This window comes from Schistocerca piceifrons, chromosome X (assembly GCF_021461385.2).
Source record: "Schistocerca piceifrons isolate TAMUIC-IGC-003096 chromosome X, iqSchPice1.1, whole genome shotgun sequence".
Taxonomy (NCBI): Eukaryota; Metazoa; Arthropoda; class Insecta; order Orthoptera; family Acrididae; genus Schistocerca; species Schistocerca piceifrons.
Window position 1 is genome coordinate 249,395,244 of NC_060149.1, and position 18,026 is coordinate 249,413,269.

The 18,026-nt window shown below is 45.1% G+C and overlaps 1 protein-coding gene across 4 annotated transcripts in view; it reads right to left on the bottom strand.

Moving 5' to 3' along the window:
- Positions 1-18,026, bottom strand: part of LOC124721983 — a 284,634-nt gene that overhangs the window by 102,767 nt on the left and 163,841 nt on the right. The window lies entirely within an intron of this gene.

Consider the following 18,026-nt stretch of genomic DNA (forward strand, 5'->3'; position numbering starts at 1 on the left):
CCACATATTCAGCGAGAGGACCGTGCGTAGCTTAGCATAAGAGCAATGGCACTCAGTCTATTTCGCAGGTAAATCTCGATTTTCTGTAAACAGTAGTTATTAATGTGCAATGACACGCTGAGAATTACTGACGTGTTACCGTCCACCGAACATCATTGAAAAGGACCGACACGAAAGCAGATTGCTCACATTTAACAGGTAGCATGGCCAGTTTCTTGTTTTTTATTATTCAAAATGGTTCAAATGGTTCTGAGCACTATGGGACTTAACAGCTGTGGTCATCAGTCCCCTAGAACTTAGAACTACTTAAACCTAACTAACCTAAGGACATCACACACATCCATGCCCGAGGCAGGATTCGAACCTGCGACCGTAGCAGTCGCACGGTTCCAGACTGCGCGCCTAGAACCGCGAGACCACCGCGGCCGGCTTTTATTATTCATTTCGATTGCGAATATTAATAAGAGTTCTCTCACTTTACCCTAATGTTCGACAATTGGCGAATGTCGACATGGAAATTGGCTTATCCCAGGGAGTCACCTTAACTCATTTGCATCTCCACGCTGCCAGCTACCATCATCCTTCACAGCGTGAATGGGTGCTAAGTACACTGGTCCACAGGACCCGTGCGGCAACGAACGAAGAAAGCCGCCCAAGGGAGCTCAATAACCTTAAGGACGTGTTACAGAAGAACGGATACGGGGGCAGACATATTCGGCGTGCTTTCAGGTAGACGGTACAGATCCAGCAAATAGAATACGACCAAGAGGATAAGACAGTGGCGTATCTGCCGTACACCGGAAAAGAAACGATCAAAATCGGCAAAATCTCGGCTCGTCGTAACATCAGTGGCGTTTGCTGTTTGCGGCTCCGTAAATCGGGTGTCTACCGTATAACATGGAAATGCGGTAAGACGTACATCGGGCAGACGGCGCGGACAGTCGAAGATAGACGCCAGGAGCTCTGCGCACACACAAAACTGATGTAACCAACAAAATTTGCGGTTGCGGAACACCGCGTAGCTACGAGGGACGCAAAGAAATAAGACCAAACGGAACTGATGAGCCAGACTTCGCAGTTTTGTGATTATGTTCTGAAGGAGGCTGTTTAAACACGAGTAGTCGACGGCCAGATCGATACATACGTCGTCTTCACTCTCAGTAAAGCGTTGGACCCAGTGCTCTGCCCACTGAAGTCACAACGGCTGCCGAGGGCGACTTAAACGCTCGACGGGGGCCGCAGAAGCATTGAGTGAGCGGAGTTCGCGCCCAACATTCGGCGATCGCCTCCCTCCATCACTCCGACAGACGCGGCGGGCGACGCGGCGGGCGACCAGGTTGTGAGGGAAAGCTCGGGGAGCGATAGGAGTAGGAAGGCGCGATGTATCAAAGAGAAACAACTACGCCAACCCCACCCTATGTGTGACTTTACAAACAAAATCAAATAATAAGCAAATTGGAAGGAAAATCAGCATTGGCAGTATTTAGTTGTTTTATTGTCAGCAAAATCGATTTTCGGTCACTTAGTGAGCATCCTCAGTGCTGTAATATACAATTAAAATTGGTAGGCGCTGGTATCAAGCAATAACCACAAGCTTAGAGCGACAGTCATTCTGACACGTGTATGTTTCGATTTACGAGCTCGTTGTCTACTTACTGTCCAACCGCGGAAACAAAGATGTTATTGCATGAGTTTATGTGATCGCTCTAAGATTGTGGTTATAGTTTGATACCAGCGCCTACCAATTTTAATTGTATATTACAGCACTGAGGATGGTCACTAAGTGACCGAAAATCGATTTTGCTGACAATAAAACAACAAAATACGGCCAATGCTGATTTTAATTCCAATTCTATCCACTATTTGGTCGTGGTGCACACAACACGCCATGGAGTCGCCAGTCAATAAGCAAATTAGCAACAGCCTATCGAAACAGACGATTTGTAATCTGGCTTCTACCATATTCACAAAAGACAGACACCTAAATAAACGGAAAAAACGATATCCACCTCGACTGAGTTTTTCACAGGTGGTTTCCCAAAACTGTAAGGTAAATACCGGAATGTAGAATTCCACAAGGTAAAATAATTATAAATAAAGACATGAGACAAAGTAGTACACGCAGAGTAGCCAGGAAACATCCCAATATGAAAAAGAAACTATGGCCCAACAGAAAAAAAACACACAACTCCAGGCTGATACTGGCATTCACGCCCTAGACAGCCACCACCACACATGTTGGTGTGGCATTCTCTACACGTATTACCTGAAGAAGAAGACAAGGGACGCTGTCGAAATAATGTGCTTCTCAAACGACTGGACACGCGAGAGCATAAAAAATAGCTGCTTCCACATCACAGTAAATAAAGAAACTGCAGCTTTAACCGAGCAATAAAAACTATGCCCCTTAGCATATTGACATTTGTTGAAACACTTTTTCACTACATTACGAAACATTAGTGGCTCCGGGGTTCGATCCCCAGGTGGTTCCCGAACTTTTTTATGCCCCCATCGCTTTTTTCAAACATGGCTATGATTTATTGATGTGAAAAATGCGAAATTTTAACGTGTTTCGGAAACCACGTTAAACAGTAGGGGCCTTACCAGTGGGTGTGTGTGTCAATTCAGTGTGTTCAGATGTGTGTGAGTTCCTAAGGGACGAAACTGCTGAGGTCATCGGTCCCTAGGCTTACACACTACTTAAACTAACTTGTGCTAAGAACAACACACACACCCATGCCCGAGGGAGGACTCGAACCTCCGGCGGGAGGGGCCGCGAAATCAGTGGCATGCCGCCTTTAACCGCGGGCCACTCCGCGCGGCCCTCAATTCAGTGTGTTGAGAAAGACATGAGAATACCTAACATGATCACGCCTAGGAAACCACTGTGTCGTTCAAATTAGCCTTCATTTTGATTGCAAGTTTACCTTCTTGCTTATGTCGCCTGTCGGTTTAAATTCCGAAATTTACGTTTATTTGTATCTGCCAGGCACGACAGAGTTTCCTGTGGTAGTCTGCGGCGTTGTATGTTGTGACGAATACCCTTCCGATGTCGAGGACTACAGGGACATATTCGTTAGAATTTCGGTTATCATTAATATCAAGATAAATGCGATAAGACTTAAAAGGGTCTGTCAAGATAGTACGCGAAAGATCGCGCTCGCAGAAACGGAAACTAACCACTGTTTCTTTCGAATCAGTCCTTCGCAAGATACCATGTGCCCAGAAAATGAGAAACACACAAAAAGTGTTTATCACAACAAAATTTAACAAAAGTTTATGGTATCATATAGGGCTTAAAACTGTTCACGAACAGCATAGCAGTCACGTGAAGCAACATAGTAGACTGCCTTCAGTGTGTAACGGCTTCATTGTTTTCGTTTGGAAAGGGACATATAACCCCCAACACAGTACATGTACTGTGCAGGAAGTCGTAAAACCACTACTTTTGACCATACTGTAACCAGAGATCATAGTTAGGTTACACATGTGAAGCAGTATATTACCTGTGAATAGGACACTCATTCTGAGACATGTATGTTTCGATTTACGAGCTCGTTGTCTACTTACTGTCCAACCGTGGAAACAAAGATGTTATTACAGCACTTCGGTACGCAGTGTAAAGCACGTAAAATCTGCATGGATGTGTAAGCTGTAAAGATCTTGCCTTTTAGAGCTCTGCATCTTTTTCAGGTTTTAAGCGTCAGAGTACAGTATTAACTTTTTAACGTTAATGACTAAATGATAAAACGAAGGTGGTGTAGTGCACAAATATTTTATGAAAACTATTTTTTCTGTTTTTGACAACATAATAAGAGTAGTTCATAACTTTTTATAATTTTTAAAAACTAATAAAATAAAATGACAACTCCAATAACACTCTCGCGTAAAGTGTAAAAACATAAATACATGCCTTCAGCTACTACTTGCTGTGTTGATACACAGCGCCTGTATCTTTTTCAACGGTGGTGGCGTACAAAAATGACGTGACCAAAACAACCTGGATTTACTGTAACTGACAACTGCCACTAAAGCTTATATTCATATATAAATACTAGGGAACCTGGCAATGCTTTGCAATTGCTAAATGTATATGGGAATTGGATATACATCATAGTCGCCTTCCCCTCCCTCTCTATCTCCTCCTCTCCATCCCCTCCCCTGTACCTGCCCATGCCTTCCTTCTCCTCTCTATGTCCATTTTCACCTCACCTCACTGCCCATCTCCTCTTCTCCCCCCCTCCCTCCCTCCCTCTACCTAGAGCCTTGTTCATTGTTATTGCAGACGAAACATTTATTGGAAATTTAAGTGGCTTAAAATGAATGGGTAAATCTTGTGGGATCATTGGTATATGGGGTTTGAGAGAGACCTCTCCAACTGGTTGATTGTGAAGACAGAAGATTCATTGACAGTATTTCGCATAGTTTTAGTGTGCGAACGGATAGGATTAGAAAGCTTCGGATGACTCAGATTCGGTAGTAGTATTATAATAGTAACCCGATAAGTCATAAATACAACTTCCCTCTTTTCTGTTGAAACCGACTGTGGGGAAGAAAACAAGAACAACAGATTTTTGCGTATACAATTTTTCTTTAAAATTAGATATACGGAGTATATACGGGAGAGACAATTTTTCTCATGTTTTTAATGTCTTGAATTATACGTAAACTGACTGCGAGAAAGAAAATGAAACTGGGAGAAAGAAAATAAAACCAGACATTTCTCGTCGTCGGTTTTAACAGAAAACATGTACACATTTGTTTAGATAATATGTAGCTACATCCGTCTGAATGTTTATTATAGCAGCGTGTAAAATATTCTAAGTAAATCCGTCACCAACTTTTCGAGATTGTTTGGTGACAACTTTCCTGTTATATAGCCTACGTCCGTCCGAATGTTTATTAGAGTAACATGTAAGAATTAGAGATTTTTGGTAACACGTTTCCCCTTTATATATTATACACATGTTTATATACAATATACGCACATCAAAAAAAGTCACCTCAGTTCCGAGAGTTCCGGAACCTGTACGGAAAATTGGAATAGAGATCAACATAAACATCATTTCCGCTCTTTTTATTGCTCATGAAAATCACACACTGCATGTTGTATCACCATACAGCGCGACCTCCAGAGGTGGTGGTCCAGATTGCTGTACACACCGGTAGGTATAATACTCAGTAGCACGTCCTCTTGCACCGATGCATGCCTATATTTGTCGTGGCATACTGTCCACAAGTTCATCAAGGCACTGTTGGTCCAGAATGTCCCACTCCAAAACAGCGATTCGGCGTAGATCTCTCAGCGTGGTTGGTGGGTCACGTCGTCAATAAACAGCACATTTCAATCTATCCCAGGCATGTTCGATAGGGTTCATGTCTGGAGAACATACTGGCAACTCCAATCAAGCGATTTCGTTACCCTGAAGTAAGTTATTCACAAGATGTGCATGATGGGGGCGCGAATTGTCGTCCATGAAGACGAAAACCTCGCCAATATGCTGCCGATATGGTCGAACTATCGGTCGGAGGATGGCATTCAAGTATGGTACAGCCGTTACGGCACCTTCCATGACCACCAGCGGTGAACGTCGGCCCCACACAATGCCACCACAAAACAGCAGGGAATCTCCACCTCGCTGGACAGTGTGTCTAAGGCGTTCAGCCCGACGTCATGCCAATCCTGAGCGGTCCATTCGATATGTTGTTGGGCCAATCTGTACCGCGCTGCATGGCGTCGTGATTGCAAAGATGGACATAGGGAGTGAAGTTGCCCATCATGCAGCTTATTGCATACAGTTTGAGTCGTAAAACGACGTCCTGTGGCTGCACGAAAAGCATTATTCAACGTGGTGGCGTTGCTGTCAGGGTTCCTCCGAGCCATAATCCTTAAGTAGCGGTCATCCACTGCAGTATAGCCCTTGGGCGGCCTGAGCAAGGCATGTCATCGACAGTTCCTGTCTCTCTGTATCTCCTCCGTGTCTGAACGACATCGCTTTGGTTCACTCCGAGACGCCTGGACACTTCCCTTGTTGAGAGCCCTTCCTGGCGCTAAGTAACAATGCGGACGTGATCGAACTACGGTGTTCACTGTCAAGGCACGGTTGAACTACAGACAACACGAGCTGTATATCTCCTTCCTGGTGGAATGACTGGAACTGATCGGCTGTCGGACCCCGTCCATCTAATAAGCGCTGCTCATGCATTGTTGTTAACATCTTTGGGCGGGTTTAGTGACATCTCTGAACAGTCAAAGGGACTGTGTCTGTGATAGAGTATCCACAGTCAACGTCTATCTTCAGGAGTTTTGGGAACCGGGGTGATGTAAAACCTTTTTTGATGTGTGTATATTAAAAAAGCATGTAGCCTAAGCCTGTCCAAACGTTTATAAGAGTCTCGTGTAAAAATTTGAAGTAAATCGATCAAGAACTTTACGAGAGTTTTGTTAGCAACGTTAAACGACGACTTGTCTTTATATAGTAGTATGGTAGAGATAACTGCTGAACTTAAAACCATTACGAATTAAAAGCACAGAAACTGTGCGAAACTGCGCAACGAGAACATGGTGTGTCCTTTAACTTGAGAAAAAGGATCCAATACGATCCAGAATTTGCACCATTTTACAAATCTTGATAGCCGGACAAAGATTTAAAATCTCGTCATCACGAAATGGTCTTACGAGTGCATAATCGCGCTCGGCGAGAGGAGACAGAGAACCTCAGCTGTGATGGCTTTCTACGAAAGAGACGATTACGACACTAGGTCTACATCGCTGAAAGCTTGAGGAGAACTAAAAGCTCCTCAACAGGAATCAACAAGGATTCCGCAAATAGCGATCAGATTATATTCAGCTCAACTTACTCAGCGGGCCTTAGATAATGGCTCCCAGGTTAATGCCGCGTTCTTTGACATTCAAAAGCATTCGATAAAGTTCCGCTCTTAGTGAGCAAAATATAAGTTTATGAAGTATTGGACAAGCTTTTTGACTAGATTCTGGACTTTCTGACAGACAGAACTCAACAGTATTTCTCGACGGGGCGATATCGTCAAATTTGTAAGTAACTATCGTAGCAGCATAATCGAGTGTTATACGACCGGCACTATTCGCGATATTTGTAAATGCTCCATTGGTATGTGCTACTAGAGAGGCTTTTGCGTATCTCGTTGTGATTTACTGTTAAAACTCTAAGAGCGCACTTTCCTAGAAGAGTCAACCAACATATTACTTTCTCCTGAGGAATCTAATAAAATGACGACGACTGGAAACTCAGAAAACGTAGAGCTCACACCGAGGCATTCCAATAGTTTTTCTTCTTCTGTTCCATTCGTGAACGGAACAGGAAGTGCGGAAAATGACAGTGGTCACGGAAGTACTCTCCTTCACACACCGTAAGATTTCTTGAGTCGTATACAGTGTGCCCCAGGAGGAATGGTCAATATTCACAGATAAGACAGAAACGATCGTTCTACGCAAAAAAGTCTAGTGAACATGGATCTTTCTAAAATACATCCCGTCAGAGCTATGAGCACTTCTTTATCTTCGATACTGTGAAACAAATCTCTATTGGAACGCTTTGCTTTCCATACTGTGGGAGGTGGTGGTATTAACCAAAACAAGAAAAAAATGTCCGTTAAACATTTGGCTCTGAAGATGTATACCTTAAGAGCAATAAGCACTTTTTCATCTTCGCTATTGTGAAACACATCTCTTTCACTGAACAAGTCCTCGTATCTCCTAAGGTAGAACCCATGTTTACTATGCTTTTCCTGTTCCTAATGATCGTTCCTGCCCCCAAATATTAACCATTCCTACTGGGACACGTGTACATGCAGATGAAGATTTGTGAAAACCAGTATATTGTCGTAAGAGGAATGTCATGAATTTTCAACTTACTGTGGTTTTTTTAAGACAGCTGTCAGACAGCGATTCATTAGAAGAACTATGGACGTGGTAGCCTTCAAAACTCCAGTTCGGTCGATACCTTTACGAGATAGGCATGATACAGGAAACAGAGACAATCCGAAGAACAGCACCGCGTTTTCTCAGTGGTTCGTTCAGTAAGCGTGAAAACTTCACGGCTATGAAAATCCAAAGTCACAAAAACTAAAAGAGCGGATTGCGCATCACGGTACGATTTGCTGTTAAAATAATGAGAGCGGAAGCACCTACAACAGTTAACATACGTATTACTTGCTCCTAAATACACTCATGGGCCAAAACCAGAGGTTACACACACTCTCCTCAAAGCCAAGCTATGTCCAGACCAAACAGGCTACAGGAGTCTTGCTTGCCTGTCCGTCTTCCCGCTGTGCTACACTACGTAGCAGTTCACCCTGTCTGCTTTCACTGTAATGTTTTGAGTAGAGTTCGGAAGTTGATGAAAATACCCGAGTATTACAAGGGGAGGCTCAGCGAAATATATGTTCAAAATGGTTCAAATGGCTCTGAGCACTATGCGACTTAACTTCTGAGGCCATCAGTCGCCTAGAACTTAGAACTAATTAAACCTAACTAACCTAAGGACATGACACACATCCATGCCTGAGGCAGGATTCGAACCTGCGACCGTAGCGGTCGCTCGGTTCCAGACTGTAGCGCCTAGAACCGCACGGCCACTCCGGCCGGCGAAATATATGTTCATTTTGGATCATTGACGGTGATTTTTAATTGTTCTTTTTCACCTTTTCGGCTTATTTTGAGCTTATTTATTTATTTCAGTATGAAAGGTTCTCTCTGCAGCTTCACCCTCTTTCGACAAGTACTGGCTACATCTACATGGTTGCTCTGCAATTCACACTCAAGTGCCTGACAGAGGGTTCATCGAACCATTTTCGTACTACCTCTCTACCATTCCACTCTCGAATGGCGCGTGGGAAAAAGGAGCACCTAAATCTTTCCGTTCGAGCTCTGATTTCTCTTGTTTTATTATGATGATTATTTCTCCCTACGTTAGTGGGTGTCAAAAAAATGTTCAAATGTGTGTGAAATCTTATGGGAGTAAACTGCTAAGGTCATCAGTCCATAAGCTTACACACTACTTAACCTAAATTATCCTAAGGACAAACACACACACCCATGCCCGAGGGAGGACTCGAACCTCCACCGGGACCAGCCGCACAGTCCATGACTGCAGCGTCTGAGACCGCTCGGCTAATCCCGCACGGCAAGTGGGTGTCAACAAAACATTTTCGCATTCGGAAGAGAAAGATGGTGATTGAAATTTCGTAAATAAACCTCGCCGTAAAGAAAACCGCCTTTGTTTCAGTGACTGCCACCCCAACTCGCGTATCATATCAGTGACACTCTCACCCCTATTGCGCGATAACACGAAACGGGCTGCCCTTCTTTACACTTTTTCGATGTCCTCCGTCAATCCCCTGCCTCACAGATGCTGACTTATGACTGGGTGCTTTGCAATGATGATAATGTTAATCATTGTCTCCGAACTGTAATTATGCTGTACGCAGTACATACAGCTGTAAGATGTGACAGTGTTCATCTCCTTCCCCATTTACAATTTTCTTAAGCGCAGTAAGGCGACCACACCGTCATCTTGGGGAAAAAAGAAACACACACCGCAACACGCAATACTACCTCCTTCGTCCTTCACTGTTGGCACCACACACGATGGCAGTTAACGTTCTCCAGGTATTAACCAAAACCAAACCCTTAAATCCCATTGCCAAACGGTATAGCGTGATTCATGACTACATATCACTCGTTTGCGTCATCCTCTGTCGAATGGCGTCTTTCTCTACGCCACCTCAATCGTCGCTTAGCACTGACTACAGAAATATGAGGCTTATAAAAACCTGCTAGACCATACACAATCACAATCACTGCGGGTAGAACTCTGGGACTCACATGTGATTCCTTCTGATCATTTGATGAGATTTTTTACATAAACCCTCTGCAATGCTTGACATCACGTGTCCGTCAGTACACGAGGGCAGCCTAATCTTGGTTTAATGTGTTTGTTCCTTCGCGTTCACACACCACAATCACGTCACCAGCAGTCGACTTGGGGTGATTTAGAAGGATTGAAGTGTCCACGATTTTCGAAGGAACTATGCCAACGTTTGCCTTAGATTTAGCGAAACTATGGAATGCGAGTGGAGTGACTTACTACTGCGATACAACGATCTGTACCACACATCTGACTGAGGTTACTTACGGGTATCGCGAAAAAAATTAAACTGAGATAGCCGGATCGAGATTTGAAACCTGATCTGCCCGAACACCAGTCCAGCATCTTTACCAACTTACCTCGTACGCATTTGACATCCAGCACGTTTAATCCTGACCTGTTCTTGGAAACAAGGTGATGAATGAATCTTCAGTCAGTTCAATTTCCAGTAATTGCTGAACCATGCTGCACATCAAACGTCGCGTGTTAATTTGTTGTTGGTGACGATGTCACAAAGCAGCATATTTGACGCAATATTTTGTGGATAATAATATTCCTGAACTGACTGGCCTTTCCAGAGTCCCGACATGAACCCGGTGGAACATCTTTGGGATGAAGTATTACGTCGACTAGGCTCCACTTCAGCGTCGAACGTCACTAGCTTGTCTGCTTTCTGGTCTTCAGCAACAACGGAGCGCCATTCTTCCACAGATATCCAGACATCTCGCTGGAAGTGTCACCAGCAGTGATCAGAGCCGTCCTACAGACGAAGGGCGGACGCACCTCATATTAATACCCGCCAATCGGTGTCCGGATACTTTTGGTCTGATAGTGTATATTGGAACACGTGAGGCAATACTGACCTTACGACTCACCTTAGAAGAAAGATTAAGGAAAGGCAAACCTACGTTCCTAGCATCTGTAGACTTAGAAAAAGCTTTTGACAATGTTGACTGGAATACTCTCTTTCAAATTCTGAAGGTGGCAGGAGTAAAATACAGGGAGCGAAAGGCTAATTACAATTTGTACAGAAACCAGATGGCAGTTACAAGAGTCGAGGGGCATGAAAAGGAAGCAGTGATTGGGAAGGGAGTGAGACAGGGTTGTAGCCTATCCCCGATGTTATTCAACCTGTATATTGAGCAAGCAGTAAATGAAACAAGAGAAAATTCGGAGTAGGTATTAAAATCCATGGAGAAGAAATAAAAACTTTGAGGTTCGCCAATGACATTGTAATTCTGTCAGAGACAGCAAAGGACTTGGAAGAGCAGTTGAAAGGAATGGACAGTGTCTTGAAAGGAGGATATAAGATAAACAACAACAAAATCAAAACTAGGATAATGGAATCTAGTCGAATTAAGTCTGGTGATGCTGAGGGAGTTAGATTAGGAAATGAGACACTTAAAGTAGTAAAGGAGTTTTGCTATTTGGGGAGCAAAATAACTGATGATGGTCGAAGTAGAGACGATATAAAATATAGAATGGCAATGGCAAAGAAAGCGTTTCTGAAAGAGAGGAATTTGTTAACATCGAGTATAGATTTAAGTATCAGGAAGCCGTTTCTGAAAGTATTTGTATGGAGTGTAGCCATGTACAGAAGTGAAACGTGGACGATAAATAGTTTGGACAAGAAGAGAATAGAAGCTTTCGAAATGTGGTGCTACAGAAGAATGCTGAAGATTAGATGGGTAAATCACACAACTAATGAGGAGGTATTGAATAAGATTGAGGAGAAGAGGAGTTTGTGGCACAACTTGACTAGAAGAAGGGATCGGTTGGTAGGACACGTTCTGAGGCACCAAGGGATCACCAATGTAGTATTGGAGGGCAGCGTGGAGGGTAAAAATCGTAGAGGGAGACCAAAAGATGAATACACTAAGCAGATTCAGAAGGATGTAGGTTGCAGTAGGTACTGGAAGATGAAGAAGCTTGCACAGGATAGAGTAGCATGGAGAGCTGCATCTCACCAGTCTCAGGACTGAAGACCACAAAAACAACAACAACAACAACAACAGTGTAAATTCTAGGGGAAACGTTAGCCTAGCTGAGGTCCTTTCACAGCTCAGGGATGGTGGTTCATAACTGTGTAACTTCCACCAAAAGGGCAGCGCAGTAACCCAGGATGGCCCTAGCTATGTTTCTCTTTCCGAGTATTCCACGCGAATGTGTCTCTATGTTTGAGATTTAAGTTGTATGAAGTGAACAGTCTTACATTGTTATGCGATCCGCGTGATAAAGACGTAGTGCAAAAAGTACGAGCACATGTGGCGAAGCTGGGGCATTGTGGATGTAGTGGATTCCTGGCGTGTGCTCTGATAGCAGAGTCGCGCATCCTACGCCTTCAGGCGTAAAAATAGCGTACCGTGGAAAGACGAACCAAGAGGCCGTGCGAGGTGCACAGCGGTTAACGGCATTACACTAGCATTAGGGAGGACGGCGTTCGAAATACCCCTCCAGATTTTCCATAGTTTCTCTAAATCTCACAAGGGAAATACCGGTATAGCTGTTCTGAAAAGACCACGGCCTTACTGCTTCTCCATTCTTACCTTTATTCCAAGCTTATGAATCAATTCTCACAAACTCGTCGACGAGTGGATGTTGAAGAACAACCTTTCCTCTTTTCTCTCTCTCTCTCTCTCTCTCTCTCTCTCTCTCTCTCTCTCTCTCTCTTCTAATGTTTTTCTCCAATGTAATATTTAAATTTGGAAGTTTGCACGTAGCAGTAATGGCGGCATTATTTTAGGATCGTTCTGTCTCGTTCGGTTAGCAGAGTGGACTACTCTTGAGAGAGCGATGGCTTGGGCAGTCGCCATATAAACGCCAGCTCATGCCTGTCACAAGCGCAGCAAGGTCGCGCAGGCTGTGCTTCCAGCGTTGGCAGATTGTGCGGGTAGCGGGCAGCAAGTGTACCGACTGCACAACTTGCACTCCCGCCTGCCTGTGGAGTCGGCACCGTGCGATCAATGCTTCTCATTGCTTACGGACTTCATCCATCAACAGAGCGTTTCCAGTGAACATAAGCTGTTTCGAAGTGACACAATATGGAAATCTATCCGCGACCCCTTAGACACTACAGCAATACTTTTCATGAGGACTCCGTAACGCTGATGCTGTGTTTCTTGACTTCCAGAAGGCTTTCGATACAGTTCCGCACCTCAGTCTAATGAAAAAAAAAATACAATCATACAGAATATCAGATCAGATGTGAGACTGGATTCGATGAGTTCCGAGGAAACAAAACACAGCCTTTCATTCTTAACGGAGAGAAATCTGCAGCCGCAAACTAACTTCAGCAGAGTTTTGTAGGCACTACTTCTCACATTATAAGTAAATGACCTAGAGGAGGACAACGGAAGTTTCATGAGGCATTTCGCGGATGATGCTGCTGTATTTAGAGAAGTTGCAAGGCGAAGTGCAGGAAGACCTGCATAGGGTCGATGCTTGCTGCAGGAATTGCCAGTTAGCCCTTAACATATGCAAACGTAAATATTGCGCATAAATAGGCGAAAAGGCCCTTTACCATATGTTCACACGACTGAGGATCGAACACTGCAACCAGTCCCAGCCATCTAATACGAGTGTTGGAACTTTAATAGTGGCAACTATTTATTTACAGCTCGTACAAAATAGATAGGTGTTTCAAAGTTTTACTGACCTTCAAATTAGTCACCAGTATTGTGTATAACCCGTTGCCAGCGATGTGGAAGTCGTAGGATACTCTTAGCAGTGCCAGTTGTGCTGTCGATTCGAGCGGAGCGATCTATTGCCCGACGAATTTGTAGCAGTTCTGAAGCGAAAGCCGCGAAGTTTTTTCTTCAGTTTAGAAATCGAGCCGAACTCACGAGGACTGAAGTCAGGGGAGTGCAGTAGGTGGTATAGCACTTAGCAGCCCCATCAAACAAACAAATCAGTAACAGTTTGCACTGTACGTGCCTGAGTATTGTCCTTCAAAATGATGGTCAGGTCCTGCAGAAAGTGTCATCACTTCTGTCTCTAAGCTGGTCGCAGGTTGTGTTCCAAAAATGAACAGCATAGAGACACAAGTGATGACACTTTCTGCAGGACCTGACCATCATTTTGCAGGACAATGCTCAAGCACGTACAGCGCAAGTTGTTACTGATTTGTAGAAGAACAGTCGTTTCGTTACAGGTTCATTTAGTAATCACGACAGTGTCACAGAGATGATCTGTCAATTCCAGTGACAGATGCTACAAGAGTTCTGCATCACGATCTTGTTTACTATTACAATTGCAACAGCTTATGTCAGAAGAGTCAACCAATATATTGCTCCCTCCTACGTACATCTCGCGAAAAAACTATGAAAGTATAAGTTACAATTCGAGGTCACATGGAGGCTTACCAAAAATCGTTTCCCCGCAGACTATTCGCGACTGTAACACAAGGGGATAAGTACCACTGGTACATAAAGTACACTCCTGCCACACACCATGAAGTGGCTTCCAGGGTATGTAGAGGTAGAGGAATATACTGTCTAATCAAATATAAATTCAATCATTTACTTACAAAAAAGAGGGTGCAGGACACCATAAAACTTGGAAACTTCGTTTCCGAAACGTACTCGTAGATAACAGCATTTCTTCAACTTCATTCGACGTAAATATGTGAGTCGCTGTAACGTACCACTCTCTGAGAAGAGAATCAGCTGGGTGAAAGATTCTTCTTCATGGAGTAAACCTGCATTTACGAGAGCGTACTGAAAAGTAATGCCTCCGAATCTATTATGTGAAAACTCGTAAGCTTTTTAAATAAAACAAAAGTTACCAACATTCTACATCTTTTATTCTTCATGTCTACGTATTTATTTCTCTACATAGTCACCCTTGTGACGAATACATGGTCTCTCAACGACAGGCCGGTTTGTTTGATGCCGCCACTGTAGAATGTTTGACTTTGTTGACGGAGCCACAGTCACAACCCTGCTTGCACCGCTTCAGCACTATCGAAGTGAAGTCCTCGAAGATTTTTTTTTTAATTTTTGCTAACATATGAAAAACGGATGGGGTCAAGTCGGGACTGAGTGGTGGATGATCGATGACACTGAACCCGTGGCGTCGGATTGTCGCATATGTTGCATCGCTCGCGTGTAGTCTAGCATTGCCATGCTGAAGGAAAGGGTATTTTATTGTATTGTACCGGGGACCAAGAAACGACGGAGAGGCTTCGTCCCCGCCGTAGCCCTCAGTGGTTCACAACCCTACAACAGGCTACAGCAGTCCACTCACCCCACCGCCGCCCCACACCGAACACAGGGTTATTGTGCGGTTCGGCCCCCAGTGGACCTCCCCTCCCCCCCCCCCCCCCCCCCCCCCCCCCCCACCCAGCCCCGCCCTCCGGGAACGTCTCACACGAGACGAGTGTAACCCCAATGTTTGCGTGGTAGAGTAATTACGGTGTGCGCGTACGGGAGAAAGTGTCTGCGCAGCAATCGCCGACATAATGTAACTGAGGCGGAATAAGGGGAAGCAGCCCGCATTTGCCAACGCAGATGGAAAACCGCCTTAAAAACCATCCACAGAAGGCCGGCACACCGGACCTCGACACTAATCCGCCGGGCGGTTTCGTGCCGGAAGAAGGAAAGGAGTGGGCAAATTCTTCTAATCCGAAACTCGACTATAGTAAGTAGTTTCTCCCGCACCGACGTAGTTGCGTTATACACCGCTTTGTTACACGCTACAATTCGGAGCGCTCTAGCGGCAGAAGGTTGCACATATGTAGAGATGAAGAATAAAGATGTAGAATGTTAATAAAGTTTGTTTTATTTAAAAAGCTTTAAGAGTTTTCACATAACATATTCGGAGGCATTATTTTTCAGCACGCCCTCGTATTTATACACTCTAAGGGACATTCCCCCATACTGCAAACAGCCACGCATACCTGCTTCCAGAAGATCAAAACACTTGCTACACGCCTTGTATGCCAAATTAGTTCGCTTTGCCACTCAAGGGAACATCACCAGCTTGACCTCATATTTTAAGGAGAAAAAAGCACCGTTGCAAGACAACAGCCCTACCAATCGATCACGCGTGAAAACTTGGGCCTTAATTCTGGTAGTACGCAGGTATGATCTGAACGTACAGGTTTTAAACAGGCGCGCGCACCGGATTTTGTCACTCGCTCAGCCCCACTGCAGCCGCTTAAAGCCCGACCGCGAAGTGCCGTACAGTGGAGTGAGTACGAGGTTTGCGATGATAATGTCGGTGAACAAACAAGCAATAGAGCGGCATCTTCAGAAGTGGTACAGAATGTCGGTCAAACCGCAAGGTTTAAACGTCAACGAACGAGAGCTCCTGAAAGTCGTGACTGGCCAGCATCATTATATGCGGCTATTCGACTAACTTATATACACGGCAAACGAAAGCGTATGGGGCTTTCTATTTGTTATTATCTATACCTTTCTATTTAGATGCAGAAATCATAGACACCTTCACGAATAAAGACGTGCTACATATAGTGCAAAATAGTGGATTGGCGTTCTATGCTTTTTTACGTGAGGATGATGACACTAAAACTATCATCGAAACGGTCGATGGGCAGAATATGTATTATACGGATCAGAGCTGATTTAGTTTAGAAATGACGTCGACACAATCATGCACTCCGTCAGTAACACGACGCACTGCTACACAACAATGCCAACCGTATCTGCAGACGGACACTTCCTGTCACCTCTGCTTATACTTTTAAAAGAGCCAATGGGGACGTTTGGTCCACGAGTCAAGCAAAGATTTTTTTTTTTCATGTGGACAGAATTTTAGCAGTCGTCTCATAATCTGGAAAAGTCAACAAGGCACATACGGACGTGCCGACAGAATCCTAAAATCATACTAGATGACAGTAGAACAGTTTTAATCGTGAACTCGTTTTCCGGCCACAAAAGCTTGTCATTGCATGAAGAGCACGGACCAGAATACAATGAAATTTCTCGACTGGCGATACCGCCAGATTGAGCAAGACACTGCCAACCGCTGGATGTATTTGTTTTCCGCATATTTAAGGGTTTTATCCACACGTTTGCCAATTCCGCACAACTTCTGGGAAAACGTAACTACACTCCTGGAAATGGAAAAAAGAACACATTGACACCGGTGTGTCAGACCCACCATACTTGCTCCGGACGCTGCGAGAGGGCTGTACAAGCAATGATCACACGCACGGCACAGCGGACACACCAGGAACCGCGGTGTTGGCCGTCGAATGGCGCTAGCTGCGCAGCATTTGTGCACCGCCGCCGTCAGTGTCAGCCAGTTTGCCGTGGCATACGGAGCTCCATCGCAGTCTTTAACACTGGTAGCATGCCGCGACAGCGTGGACGTGAACCGTATGTGCAGTTGACGGACTTTGGGCGAGGGCGTATAGTGGGCATGCGGGAGGCCGGGTGGACGTACCGCCGAATTGCTCAACACGTGGGGCGTGAGGTCTCCACAGTACATCGATGTTGTTGCCAGTGGTCGGCGGAAGGTGCACGTGCCCGTCGACCTGGGACCGGACCGCAGCGACGCACGGATGCACGCCAAGACCGTAGGATCCTACGCAGTGCCGTAGGGGACCGCACCGCCACTTCCCAGCAAATTAGGGACACTGTTGCTCCTGGGGTATCGGCGAGGACCATTCGCAACCGTCTCCATGAAGCTGGGCTACGGTCGCCCACACTGTTAGGCCGTCTTCCGCTCACGCCCCAACATCGTGCAGCCCGCCTCCAGTGGTGTCGCGACAGGCGTGAATGGAGGGACGAATGGAGACGTGTCGTCTTCAGCGATGAGAGTCGCTTCTGCCTTGGTGCCAATGATGGTCGTATGCGTGTTTGGCGCCGTGCAGGTGAGCGCCACAATCAGGACTGCATACGACCGAGGCACACAGGGCCAACACCCCGGCATCATGGTGTGGGGAGCGATCTCCTACACTGGCCGTACACCACTGGTGATCGTCGAGGGACACTGAATAGTGCACGGTACATCCAAACCGTCATCGAACCCATCGTTCTACCATTCCTAGACCGGCAAGGGAACTTACTGTTCCAACAGACAATGCACGTCCGCATTTATCCCGTGCCACCCAACGTGCTCTAGAAGGTGTAAGTCAACTACCCTGGCCAGCAA